The sequence below is a fragment of the Piliocolobus tephrosceles genome, unplaced genomic scaffold (assembly GCF_002776525.5).
Source record: "Piliocolobus tephrosceles isolate RC106 unplaced genomic scaffold, ASM277652v3 unscaffolded_16824, whole genome shotgun sequence".
NCBI lineage: Eukaryota > Metazoa > Chordata > Mammalia > Primates > Cercopithecidae > Piliocolobus > Piliocolobus tephrosceles.
Genome location: NW_022298559.1, coordinates 1 through 1,634, shown reverse-complemented (window position 1 = coordinate 1,634; position 1,634 = coordinate 1). Strand labels below are relative to the sequence as shown.

The following is a 1,634-nucleotide window of genomic DNA, read 5'->3' as shown; positions in this document are numbered from 1 at the left end:
TAAGGGTTCACATTTGAAGACTGTGCTACATTATTGATAACATGTTATTGCAAGTACATGCATTTCAAACTTTGTTACTGGTTTTGTATTAGATTATTCGCAGCCTGCTTCACTATCAAGCTCTATTATTTTATTCATGCAGTTTGATGATCTTATGGCCGAGAAGGAAGCTGTATCTTCAAAATGTGTCAATTTGGCTAAAGACAATCAAGTTCTTCAACAGGAGTTTTTATCTATGAGAAAAATACAAGAGAAATGTGAAAAACTTGAGGAGGATAAAAAGATATTGGAAGAAGTATTAACTCTTAAGACACATATGGAAAACAATATGGTAGAACTTGGTAAAGTACAAGAATATAAATCAGAGCTAGATGAAAGGACAATGCAGGCAATAGAAAAATTAGAAGAAATCCATTTACAGGTTAGTTTTTAAAGTCAGGTAAGTTTATCTGTAATGTGCTTTCATTTGTTTCACTGCAAATTATATTTTGGATGTGTATATATTGTGTTTCCTCTGCCTCTCTTACAGCAATTTGCTTTGTAGAGTTCTAGAAAATAAGTGGCATCTTTTTTTTCTTTTAAATATTTTAATTTCCATTATTATTATAACAAAATCAGTATTTCAAAGTAATGATTCTCACTATAGAGTCATTTGATGATTAAGACCAGCTGGCATAAGATAAAACTGTGATTTAGAAATTATGTGATACTTTTGGATTCGTCTTAAGCTATGTTGTTCATTGTTTACTTTTTAAAATTATAAATGGATTCTATTTTTATAGGACCACATTACATTAATACTAACATAATTATGATTTCAAATTTTTACAAATCAGACAATTCTGAATTCAGTTATTAGTTTTGTTGATATTGCTGATAAATATTTTAAGCTTCAGCCTCTTTTTAACATATTCAAAATTGTTCTTTGAATCACTGACTCAAAATAAAAGGCAGCAAACATATGGTAATTAGGTTATAATTGTTTTAAAAATGTATTCATTTGTTTTAGGAACAAGCAAAATATGAAAAACAATTTGAGCAGTTAAACAAGGATAATATGGCTTCACTAAATAAGAAGAAACTCACACTTACAGATGTAGAATGTAAATTCTCCAACATGAAAACTGCTTATGAAGAAGTTAAACCGAATTAGAAGAATATAAGGAAGCCTTTGCAGTAGTATTGAAAGCTAACAATTCCATGTCAAAAAAATTTAACGAAGTAAGTCAAAACACACTAACAGAAAATGAATTAAGCTCATTAATTTGTTTTGAAAGTATAATTTTTAGTGAGATGGCTTCAGGAGATCAGTAGGAAGTGACTGCTAATCTGATAATGTAATTTTGGAAAACAATGTTAGTAAATAATCTTACCTTTAAAATGTTCTTCAAGGATAGTTTCTGTCAGAAAGAACAAGCTCCACCTCCAGTGCCTTGGTCACAGTGCTGGGGGCTAATTGCCTTCAGAGATGCTTTAGTTCTCTTTGATCACCAACCAAACAATCTGGTTCTCCCCCAGGAGTTGTTGCTCTGAGTTATTCCTCAGTGCCAAATACTTAATTGTTCTTAGATCATGGGTGAAATGTATAAGGGTGAAACCTGAAACTGGTTTACTAAACACAAGTATTTCTAGAT

The 1,634-nt window shown here is 30.7% G+C and overlaps 1 pseudogene; it reads left to right on the top strand.

The window, feature by feature from the left end:
* The first annotated feature begins 67 nt into the window (after positions 1-67).
* On the top strand, positions 68-1,221 carry LOC113220938 (annotated as a pseudogene).
* Positions 1,222-1,634: the final 413 nt, after the last annotated feature.